Genomic DNA, 12,696 nt, shown 5'->3' with positions numbered 1-12,696 from the left:
ATCATGAAATGAATATCTGCTTTTTTCAAATTTTTAGATCCTCCTTCTCATAGTCATTTCTCGCTATAGCTTCATCATCCTTAACACCTAGCATCCACTATTGCTTCATAATCAGCTTGAACCCTGTCTTCCCATGGTTTAGTAGAAGCCCTTCTCATAACATCATTGTAATTTTGAGATCCAAACAAATTTCGTTTCCCCACTTAATGACCCCATTTGTCCATAAAATTTCATATAACCTAGCCCACATCATAATCTCATGTAGCCTCAAATTACCTAGCTAAAAGACCTAAGTCCAACAGAAACACCTGTTTCTAAGGTTTGGGAGCCTCCTAACTACTTTGAGATTGTTTAGTCTTCTAGTAGAAGCAGCGGTTCGAAACTAACAGCAACTTAGTTGGTTTCTAAAACCAGAATCACAAGTTAGCTCCATCTTTCATTTTTTTGGGCTTTTCCAACATACCGCAAAACCATTACTTCATTTGTCTCAACTGACCTCTCTACTCTGTTCATATCTTTCAACAAGTATCATTAGGTAGGGGTTGTAAATATGTTAGGGTATCCTACAATTTTTCTCTCATCCAACACTCACAGTGACCTCCAAGATCCTAGCTCATCAGAAATTAGCAACATGGTTCAGTCTGGATCCTCCACAATTATTAGCCTCTAGTGTTGGTCAATGAAAGATGTGTTTCCACCAAAGCCTCATTCCATGTCACCACTAGCTCAAGACACAAAGGTCATCATTGTTGGTACTTCAGAACACATTTTTCTAGAACTACTCCAACTTAAATTTTTCTTGAAACATTTCACGAAGTATGCTTCCGAAATTACATAAACTTAACCTCCGTTGGCATGGTCCCATCATGCATGCACATTCTATGACTTGTTGCTAGACTCCGCTCAGCATGCAATTAGTCCTATACTCCAAAATATATGCCCTAGAAACCTCTTTACCAGAAACCCCTCGACATACAGGGCTGTAAGGTTGAATTTAATCAACCATTTTATTGGCTTTATTCCGTTCCAAATTTGCTTGTATTTCAGCGTTTAGTAACCCTGTATTTAGGTGGGTTTGTTGTAGGGGTAGTGAGTGAGATAGAATGTTGATTGCTCAAGAGTGTGCAAGAAAACAGAGACTCGCGGCTTGTTCTTGTGGGTGGCTCTTAGCTTCAAGCCGCCAGACGCAGCACACGTGCCAAGCGTGCCAGAAGGTGAACAGTCATGCTAGCTGGAGCACTACAGGACAAAACATGACAACTGGCCATACGGTTATCTCGCGACTGGATCTCACGACTAAGTCAAGTCACGAGGTCAAGCCGCGAGCCACCCCTGTTTTGTAAATCTTGACGTTTCACATTCCTCTCTCACTCCAGTATAAATACCCCTTATACCCACAAATGAAAGAGAGCTTTCAGAGAGAATTTTGAGAGAGAAACCCTAAAGAAAAACAAGATTGATTCACCAACAATCTATACATTAGAGTCTCTTCAAATTCCTCAACTTTCTTTCTCTCCATTGTCAAATCCTTAAGAGGCATTTTACCAAACCTTGTTCTCACCATATTCATCACTGTGAGAGGGCTGTTTGGATTTCTAAGAAGCAGTTAGGAAGGAACCAATCTTCATTGGTTGATACTATGGTCTAGTAGCGGAATCCGGGAAGCTAGAAAAGAAAAAAGGTTCGGCACAACCTCGTTGGAACAAGAAGTTTGGAGGGCTTAGGTGCACTGGGTATATTAGGCTTGGAGGGTTTATTGCTGTCCATGTATCCTAATTACATTTTCTAGTGGATTGTTTACCGCTTGAAGGACGGCAGAGAGGTTTTACGCCGAGAGCTTCGGTTTCCTCTTCGATAACACATCGCGTGTTGTCTTTGTGTTTGCATCTTCCTTCCCTTTTATCTTTGCCTTTTATTATCTGCTGTGGGTTGTGATTTTAATTTGGCTTAGATAGTTTATCCAATTCTATATTATAGCTTATGTTCATTTTCTGCACACTAGTTGTTTGACATAAAGCTTGAATTGGTTAATTTGTAAATTGGGGGTCTAAACGTTTAAGGGTGTTTATACACATATTTGAAGTTTCATTTGGTATCAGAGCAGGTACACTTCTAGTGGTTTCATTACCATTGTGTGATCCTTGACTCCCTTTTGAGATGGATCGGTCTCAATCCCTAAATGCACCTCCATGTTTTGATGGTAGTAATTATGCTTTTTGGAAGGTTCGCATGAGAGCTTTTCTGTGTTCTATTGATGAATTCATTTGGGATACTATTGAGATAGGTTGGACCAGGCCTGAGGAAGCTAAATCTACATGGGACAAGGCAACACTTGCTGCATTTAATGCTAACAGTAAAGCACTCAATGCTATTTTTTGCGGTGTGTCTCCGATGAATTTTACAAGATCTCTCACATTATCGTTGCTAAAGAAGCATGGGAGATATTGGAGACCACTTACGAAGGCACGAAGAAGGTAAAAGACACCAAGCTGCAGATGCTAACCACTTGGTTTGAGGAATTAAAAATGAGTGAGGATGAGTCCTTTGACTCTTTCTATAGCAAGCTGAATGAGGTAATTGTCAGCAAGTTCAATTTGGGAGAGAAAACAGAGGACTCTAAAATTGTAAGGAAGATCCTTCGATCATTGCCAGAAAGTTTTATTGCTAAAGTGACAGCGATTGAAGAGAGCAAGGATCTTGATGACATCAAAGTCCAGGAGCTAGTTGGTTCTCTTCAGACCTATGAGATGTTACTGCCCAATTAACAGAAGAGTAAATCACTTGCTCTTAAGACCATTAATGAGAAGGTGTAAGATCATGACTCATTGGGAGAAGATGTGGTTGACAAAGATGTTGCTTACCTTGTAAAAAAATTTTAGAAAATTCTTGAAATTCAAAAATAATGGCAAATTTGGTGATAAAGGAAAATTCTAAAGTTCAGGAAGGGAGAAGAGGGAATTCAAAAAGAAAGATGGAAAAGAATCCCAACCTACACAAGGTGTCACTTGTTTCGAATGTAATGGGCATGGACACTTTAAGAAAGAATGTCCGAATTATTTGAAACCGAAAGGCAAAGTGTATGCCATGACATTGAGTGACTCGGATTCATCTGACTCAGAATCTAAAGAAAGTTGTGATGGAGAGGGGAACTACTCAGCTTTTATGACTATTGCTCATGTTGAGTCTTCAAACGAGTTGAATTTGCTTGTACGAGACCTTGGAGAACATAGTGATGAAGAATCAATGGGAATTGTTGAAGAATCAGATGCTGAAGAAGATGAAAGCACAGCCAACCTTCAAGAGAATTATAACTCACTACTGGAGAAGTTGGGTGAGTACACAAGGGTGGCCAAGGCTGCTGTGAGAAAAATGAAGAAGGCAAGGAGGACTATAAAAGTCTCCTAATCCGATATAGGGAGGCCAAATGTGAGATAGAGACACTGAATGGTGAGCTATCAGAAACTTACACAAAAGTGAGATTTCTTGAGCAAGAGGTTGTGTAAGCAAATGCTAAAATAGAGAGGGTCACTACCAAGAAGCTAGATGATGTTATTTCATCTCAAAAGAGCTTTTCAAACAAATCCGGGTTGGGATATACCGGAGGAAGTAGCTCATCTGGAAATTTCACTAAAGAAGTGAAGTTTATAAAGACCAAAGAATTAGCTGATGTTGGTCCTACTGTTGAGAAGCCCAAGATAGAGGAGAAAAGAAATGTGAGGAACAAACGGTTATTGAATTCCCGTAATCAATTTGTGGGTAGGTCTGAATCTCGTGCCAAGTCTCATCCACGACCACAAAGAGGTCCTAGATCAATTTATGTGTGTCACCATTGCGGACTTCAAGGGCATACTCGACCAAATTGCCAAATGCTGAGAGCAAAGAATAGTGCAACTCCTCAAAGGTCACGAGGACCTAGAAATGATAGAAGAAATTGGGCAGGTGAACAATCGAGAGATCAAAATGGTGATCCCGGAATGATGAACGTGATGAAGATGATTGGTGCATTCACCAACTGCTTGGAAAGCTTCTCACGAAAGTTTGAAAGCCCTAACTCCCGTACCCAATCCTATAAGGAAATCACCCCAAACGCAAGTGACGTGTGGGTGAAAAAGGGTACTCATGCATAAGCATTACAACATGTCCATACATTAATACTTCCTATGCTTTGTGACGATGTTTGATTGATTGCTTGTTGTTTATGTTGATGGTTGTTTGTTTGTCTATTTGTGCATATTTTTGGTTTTTGTTTTTGTTTTTGATCAATCCTTTTCTTATTGTGTCAAAAATCCAAAAATTACTTAAAAATCATAAAATCAAAATGTTTGATTGACATTGTTTTGTTTTTGTCTCAAAACTTGTTTTTCCTTGTACCTTTGTGCTAATGGCTTTATGCATTTTCGAGCATAGCTTGTTTCATTGCACTCATATCACTGTGGAAGAAATCTTGAAATCTATGTGATTGTTGTAAATAGATCTTCAAACTTGTCATGAATGATCAGTGAATGGTTATGATGATCTTGAGACATGCATAGACTTGTGTTTATATATCTTCCCACTCTTTATTTTTTTTGCTAAAAAGAGCTCACCAAATGTAAATCTCCAAATGAAAAGAGATATCGAGTTGCAAAAGCCTGTCGCACATTCTAGTATTCGACTAGGAAAAAAGGTAAGCGACCTAAAATTAAAGTGAATGTTTATTCAAAAAGCCAAAGGCTATCTCATCAAGGTGAAATATCTAATATCACTCTCACAATGAGAGGTGATTGTCTCAAAAATGATCAAAAAGATCAAATGTTATAATTGAAAGTGGAGTCAAATGTAAAACTCCAAGATATGTTATCAAGTTTTGTGGGAGGTCATATATACATATTTCTATAATTGAGATAGATCACATGATCTAGTGCTAATTGTGTATGCCTTGGTTGAATTGATCATTGAAGCTTCACATTAGACTAAGGACTATCTCATTATTGATATCCACACACAACACACAAGTTTATGTTTAATAAATGCCATAATCATTTGTGTGATTGTACTTCATGAAATGTGTTTTCACATGCTCAATCTTTGTTAATTCAAGCACAAAAAGATTTTTGAGAGTTTTAGGTGTTTTTGGATAGTATTTTGTTATCAAAATTTGAAAATTTCAAAAATCCATTTTTGCCCTATTTTGGCGACTCAGTCGCGAGTAAGTCAAGTCGTGAGCCTCAGTCGCGTGCTCGCGGGTCATTTTTGGCGACTTGTTCACGAGTGGAAGGTCCAGTCGCGAGGGTTACTCAGAGATTTTCGCGGCTCAGCTCGCGACTCTCTTGCGGGTAAACCTTCCAGTCGCAAAAAACACTTAGAGAAATTTTTCAAATTTTTGTCTTTGAGTGTTTTGGCGGCTTGACTTGGCGACTCGGTGGCGCCTCACTTAAGTCGCGAAAAATGCGAGTTTGGCAAAAATAGGGGCAATTTTTAAATATTTTTCAGTTTTCCCTCGCGTGTTGTCTTTGTGTTTGCATCTTCCTTCCCTTTTATCTTTACCTTTTATTATCTGCTGGGGGTTGTGATTTTAATTTGGCTTAGATAGTTTATCCAATTCTATATTATAGCTTATGTTCATTTTCCGCACACTAGTTGTTTAACATAAAGCTTGAATTGGTTAATTTGTAAATTAGGGGTCTAAACGTTCAAGGGTGTTTATACACATATTTGAACTTTCAAGAGCCATCTCCATGGTTTCGTATATTTCACACAATCACTATCTCCGTTTCATCTCCATCCTCTCCCTTCACAATCACCAATCACCACCAACCCGTGCTCTTCTGAAAGTACCTCAAAACTTGAGAGATACAATAACGCATGCGCACTCAACTACTTTCCCACACATCCCTTCCATAATCCGAAGTATATTTTTCAGAAATTACTTTGCCTGGGATTCTCAAAAGTACAAGGTCTGCCCCATAACTCTGCATGCTGTACCTAGCCAACATCCTCACTTCATCGCCATCTTCTACACCATTTGATCGCCGCCAACAATCCAAAATATTCTACTAAATTTACCTCAACTTAACCTATGCTGATATGATTCAATCACACAAGTACATCTAGCTACTTGCAAATAACTTTCAACCTCACCAACCCATTCCAAATATCATGTAACACTCTTTTGAAATTACTTCAACTTAACCTCTATTGACATGGCCTAGTCACACAGGTACATTCGACCACTTGCTAACCACCTTTTGGTCTCATCAAAACCTTTCATATGTGTGAGAGACTGCGAAAATCAGGTGTTCTCAAAAAAAAGATTTGGGTGCTTTAAGGCACCTCTCTTTTTGGGTAAGTGATGTGGAGTCACCACTTATTTTATTTATACAAAAAAAAAAAATACAAATTTACATGATTGAAATGCTACACTATCATTGATTAAATAAAAATAAATACAAGCTTGATAAATTGAATCTTACAAGGATTTGAGTCCTAGTTACAATCTACCCAAAAATAAAAGAAAGACAAGGCATAGATCTACCTATCCAAGAGAACTAAATTTGGAGGCTAGGTTATAGAATGGAAAGTGTTAGGCACCCATTTTGCCCAGACAAAGTCTGGTCTTCTAGACTTGAATGACCAATATACCCTTTTTGCATGATGTGAATGATATGTTGAACATAACACACTCAACCAAAATTGACTCACATAAATCTATCTTATGAATGTATCCTCTTTTTAGAAAAATTCAAATCTATTTTTATGAAGAAATATAATTGATTGGATTTATTTAGAAAAGAAGATAGATCTGTTTTTGTGTGGATAAGAAATAGTTTTGTAAAAGAAAATCAGATTTGTTTTTATAAAAAGAAAGAACAAAGTTTTTGTAAAAAATATCAGATCTGTTTTTGGGAAAATTTTAAAAATGTGATTTTATTAAGAAAAATCAGATATGTTTTGAATAGTTTAAAAAAAAAATTTGGTTTATATGTAAAAAAATCAGATCTGTTGTTGAACATAAAATAGAAAAACTTTTTGAAAGTGGACTCACAATCATGAAATAAAATTATTTTACATGCATCACATGTTATGAAAAAGAAGAGACTTCAATCTAATTTTTAATTTCTTCTTTTAAATCCCAAAATATGCAATTGAGTCAAAGAAAACTTTTTTTTCTAAGAAAATTGTATCTGTATTTAATGAAAATTCAGATCAGTTTTATGTGTTTAAAAATCCAGATCTATATTTAATGAAAATACAGATCGGTTTTATGGGTTTAAAAAATCAGATATGCATTTAATGAAAATGCAAATCAGTTTTTAGAGTTAAAAAATCAGATCTAAAAAATTAAGATCTGTTTTATGTGTTAAAAAAAAAAAGAATTTTTGATAGTAGATTTTGAGACTAAAAAGAAAAATCAGAACAACAAAATATAGCAAGAACATGCTTTAAAGAAAAGTTTAACAACACATGGCAACAACATCATAAATCAAAATAATAAAAACATCCTAAACCTATTCATGCATCATCAAGTAGAATTAATAAAAAGGAACAGAAAAAGAAAAGAAGTACTTCCTCTTGCATGAGTGTGCTCTTCTTAGTAGTAAAGGAATATTTTAGGGTTCAAAGAAATTTATTCAATTCTCTTTGAAATCTAAAATATTTTGCTTACAGAAAAGAAATTCCTAAGGTCAAAGCCTCTAAAACGTCTTTAACATAAGAGGGAAAATAAAAGAAGAGAAGAGTCAGAAAGAGGGAAGTCAAAGAGTGTGAAAAAGTGTGCTGAATTCTAAGATGCAGCCTCTATTTATGGAGGCTGGGATGTTTGAAAAATTAGCTAAATGATCAGAATACGAACTGGGACACGTCCTTATCTCTAAAAAATTGAAAAAGGATGAGTTTTATCTTGATCCAAGTGCCTTTGGGCCTGTTGACACCCGACCTTGAATGGCTGGAGAATTGCTAGGTCTTCATTAGACCACCTGCCGTGGTGACGCTCTGGTGTGCACGAGGCCCGTTGGAGGCCCCTCTCGATAATGGTGTGGTTCGTGCGGAGCATTAGGTGCTCTCTCTCTCACTCGGGGGAGGAAGGTAGGTCTACCTTTGGAGGTGTGGTAGGAATCTTGGCTAAATTTTAGGTGATTACCAAAGGTAAGTGAAGTCGCCACCAATTATTGGGTTTTTCTAAGGTGTGATTGGTCACCTCTTTCTAGTTAATTTTATTACCAACCCTAGGCTAAGAAAAAGGGCAATTTTCCTAATCTAATGTGGATGGCAAAAAATCTTGATTCTTGAATTTGGAAGTTTGGATACGTGTGGGGAAGGTGTTAGGCACCCTGCAATGCCTGTCCAAGGACAATCCTTTGTTTTGATAAAACCTTAATTTTCAAAGATTAGTAGTAAAAAAAAAAAAAAAAAAAAAAAAAAAAAAAAATGATTTTGGCATTGGCTTTCAAGGATTTGCATGCATGGGGGAGTTTTAAGGTTTGGCTTTTGAATGGATGTGGTCCTACTCTATGCTTTCCTAAGGCATTCGGGCAAAGTACTAGATTTCCATGGTGAAACTCTGGTGACATGTCACCTTACTTTCGCGGAGGAAATTTGGCATTTCTTTGCCTTAGGTGACATGGACTGTGACAATCACACCAGAAGGGGCGAGTAGGTATATATATACATACATCATGCACAATGCAAGCACACAGAGCAGGAAAGTAAATGCCTACATCCCTAGAGCATGACCCAAAATATAGGTACAGGAAAGTAAACAGGGGTACATGGCAATATGGCATGATATACCTAATACAACCCATCTAAGAGAGAAAGGAGGGAGGAAGGAAAGGGGTTTAAAAGAGTACATAACCAAATGGGGGAGGCTAGACCCCTAAATCTACTGAACATAGCCGTTTGGCTTATATCCACATGCTCGCATCCTTGCCCCTTTTGCTTGCGCTTGGGAGACCGTGCCCTAGCACCACGCGTCCTCGCTCCATTTGTGTACATGTAAAAGCAAAGACAAGAAACCAGCAGACAAGCAATGGAAGGAAAAGATGCAAAGAACATATGAAAGAGGCATAAAACAGATAAGCATGATAGACATGGTAAGCAAAGAAACAAGAAAGCATATAAACAAGCAAGAAGGCAAACAAAAAGCGGTGTCCACGAAGGACAAGTGTAGGTTTGGATCGAATATCCATAACTTCATTGTGTTGAAGCATGAAAGACATACTAGCAAGAATGATTGATGCATGGACATGTGAGCAAGTGTGTAAAGATGCATAGAAAGCCAACGGATGGCACAAACAAGCATGGTAAGCATAGCATCATGCGGATTAGAAAAGGGAAGCGTACACACAGAGTAACCCAACATCCGAAGATGCCTCCCAAATGGTTACATCCGAACAAGGCCTTATGGGCGTTGGATGTAACTGCACAAGGTCAATCCTGCGAAGGGCGCCAAACATGGCAAAGTGTAGAACTAGAGAGGCTAACACAAGCATAAAACATAGAAGCAAGTAAGCATAGGCATGCAAATAGGTATGATCCAAACCCTTTGATCTGGACCTTAGTGTATGGACAATGACAAAGACCATAGGGACTAGATCGGGTTTTAACCATTAGGCCAAAAAAAAAAAAAAAAGTGATAAAACGAACAAAAAGGCTACAATAGCACATGGCATGACAAACAAGGTCTAGGCCTAAGCACATAAACATGGCGTGAAGCACGCAAGCACATAGATGATGGCATAAAGCATGTAGAATGCATCAATCTAAGCATGTAAATACACCGATCTACACATATAAGCATGGAGATATGCATGTAGGCATGTGAATGTACATCTAAGCATGTGGATGTAAATACAAACATGTAGATCTAAGCAAGGCATAGCCGTAGACATGATATCAAGCATGTGGGCATGTAGACCCAAACATCAACACATAAGAAAGAAGGATCTAAACATGGCATAAAGCATAAAGCATAAAGAAAAGGCAATTAGCACATGAACAATTATGGAAGCATATGGAAATAAACCAAAAAACATGTTAGAAGCAAAATAAAGCAAAGAGCATGCTAGATAAAGCAATAAATCATGTTATTATGGCAAGAGAAAGCAAGATAAAAGCTAGATGAAGCTTTAAAGAAAAAGGGGTATGGATAGTAGCTAAAAAGCTACATCCATGCCCCTTAAACCTCAAATCCAAGGTATGGAACCAAGGAGAGGAAGATAGAAGGTATGAACACTACCTTGTATTTTTGGTGAAGAGAAGAATTAAGAGGCTTTGATTTGTTTTTTGTGTTTGGGAGAGAGGAGAAAAGCTCAGAATTTGTCCAGGAAAAAAGTAGGCAGCCAGGAAGTCTCCTTTTTTTTTTTTTTTTTTTTTTTTTTTTATTTTTGTCTAGAGGTGTTTGGGGCCATTTATAGCCCTGACACGAATTACGAGGTGGTGGCCCTTGTTCTTGGATGGGGTTGATCTTGACACCCTTGAAAAGATCTTGACTTCCAATATCTAAAAAGGTATGGAGTTCAAAAATCCAATGGTCGGATCAAAAGTTATGGCTCCAGGAAGTTAATGGTGCATCGATTGGTGCGCTAACCTGGTTTTCATGATATCTCGGCCGTTCTAATTCTGATTTCAACCCATGAGTAGTCGTTGGAATGAGAATTTGATAATCTTTGCAATGGCATTGGATTCAACCCGTTCTGACAGCTAGATCAAAATAAGGGTTTTTGGGGCCCACTAAGAGTCAACTTTGGGTCAAACTTAGTTAAACTTGGTCAAAGTTGCCAAAAATTTCCGAGAAGCTCGGGTTTGATGTAAAACTATGAAAAGTGATATTTTGAGGGGATTTTGATTTTGTTTGACTTTCAACCAACCTAGGGTTGACTACGGCCGTTTTGGTCATTTTGGTTGAAAGAGGCACTTTGAGTGCTCCGGTGTAGGGTTTGACTTGTTGCGTTTTGGTCATTTTTGTCATTTTTAAATTCTCCAAAAAGCCTTGATTATCCGCAATTTTGTAGTTATCTGATTATCCTCTTTTATTCCCATGCAAGCAAGCCAATTTTTAACTCTAACTAACAACCAATCACAAAATTATTTAATTAATTTTAATTGTTTAGCCAATCAAAATTAATTTAAACTAATCATGTGTGGTTGGTTTAACCCAAAAAAAATGCATGCGGACCGTGCAAACCTGATCATGCGATATCTTTCAATCTAACGGTCCAACTTGGAAATCGGGTACACCGTTGTGATCGTGAGAATCTCAAGATCATTTTTATGGTAAGCAATGAATGAATTAATGCATGTAATGCAATCATGAATTTTGGGTGTATGAATGGTCATTCTAGCTATCTTCCTTCATTAAATTATGGGTGCAAAATTAAGTGTCTACAATATGGGTGGGTCTACTCTTTTGAAATTATCTCATCCTACTGAAAGCTTCACTACCTTCAACTACTTCACTTGAAGAGTCAAGTGTCAAAATCCATTTTCGAGACCCATTCCTTCACCACACTCCAAAACTGTGTGCGTGATCGAGTCTTGAGGTGGCATTTGTAGAGAGGGAAATTTCACGACCTATCACAAGCTGACACGTCATACTACCAAATCCACAAAGTACGGCTAATTATAGGGCGACACATACTACTACTAGGTTCTTCTATCACTGTTCAGAAACCAACATAAATTTGCCAAGTGTCGTTGAAATGAAAGCATAAAAAACATGCAAAAAAAAAAAAAAAAAACCAATCACACATCGGCGCGTTTAAGCAATGATATAAGCAATCTGGCATGTGTATGTAATGGCATAAGCAGTCCAATTAGGTTGTGACATGTGTCACTAATCAGTCTCCACCACGTGTCACCCACCGACCCCTAAACTCCTATAAATAGAAGCCTTCCTAAGGCATTTCTAGACACTAGGACATCTTGGAAGAAACCAACAGATCTTGGAACACATACCAAGATATCTTGGAAGAGATCTTAGAAGCCATTAACACAACAAGGCATCCATGCCACAAGCAGCATCAAAGAAGATTCAGAATTACAGAAGCTCAGCTGGAATCAAGACCTAAAGCCTCCAAGAACTTCAAGAACTTTAACCTCAAATACGAAGAACATTCAATGCAGAATCATTCAAACTATCTGCCTAGATCTTAAAGTTTGCTAAAATCAATCCCAAAAGCCTTCAAAAACTTTAGGAAACCACAAATCAACGAAGCTCTACAGATTCAAGCTCCAAAAGCTACTAAGAATTTCCACCACAAACCCTGAAGATGAATAACGCATGAAGAACATGATGAACAAAGAATTTCTAACAAGCTCATAGCTAGAGATTTGTTGTAATTCCGTTTCAAAGGTCTTCGATCCATCCTTCAGTTAAATTAAAGGATATTTGGCGTTCAAATCAAAATCACATTATCATAATTCCAATCAACAAGTCTTTAGAGGAGATTGAATTAGTGGATTAGGTTTTTTTTTTTTTTTTTTTTTTTTTTTTTTGTAATTTCAGAGAATTGTCCCACACATTGATCAATACAAATTCACATTTGTGAAACTATTTCACTTGTTTGATTTATTTCGAACTAGAAATTTAGTTGTCCATAAATTTTGGCATGCCCTGTGGGACATTTCTGCATTTCATCTCATTCCCCTTCAAAGAAAGAAATCTTCATCATCTTGCTACCAACTTCAATGGCCTCTAGCAAGAACATTCTAGCTTCA

Source organism: Quercus lobata, chromosome 4, assembly GCF_001633185.2.
Source record: "Quercus lobata isolate SW786 chromosome 4, ValleyOak3.0 Primary Assembly, whole genome shotgun sequence".
In the NCBI taxonomy this organism is placed as follows: Eukaryota; Viridiplantae; Streptophyta; class Magnoliopsida; order Fagales; family Fagaceae; genus Quercus; species Quercus lobata.
Note: the sequence above shows the minus strand (reverse complement) of the source record.